Consider the following 324-nt stretch of genomic DNA (forward strand, 5'->3'; position numbering starts at 1 on the left):
GACCGGACTGTGGATATAAAAAATTCATCAATTTTTCACACCGAGTCGTATCTAGATCCTAAACGACGTTCGATTTCTTCTATAAGAAAAAAAAAAATATATATATATATCATAGTGGGGTGGTTATAGAGAGCGTGACTTGCTTTAATAGATTATTATATATTTGTATGAAATGAATTTGTTTATTTTTTCAAGATTGATTGTTTTGATATACAATAATTGAACTAGTTATTAAACTTATTAAGTTGTAAAGCAGGTTTTTTTGAGTAATTAATTAAGTATTTAATTAATGGGTGTATAATTTCTTTATATTTTTATAGTTTA

The sequence above is a fragment of the Centruroides sculpturatus genome, unplaced genomic scaffold, assembly GCF_000671375.1.
Source record: "Centruroides sculpturatus isolate CEXI.00-Female unplaced genomic scaffold, Cexi_2.0 scaffold1479, whole genome shotgun sequence".
Lineage (NCBI taxonomy): Eukaryota > Metazoa > Arthropoda > Arachnida > Scorpiones > Buthidae > Centruroides > Centruroides sculpturatus.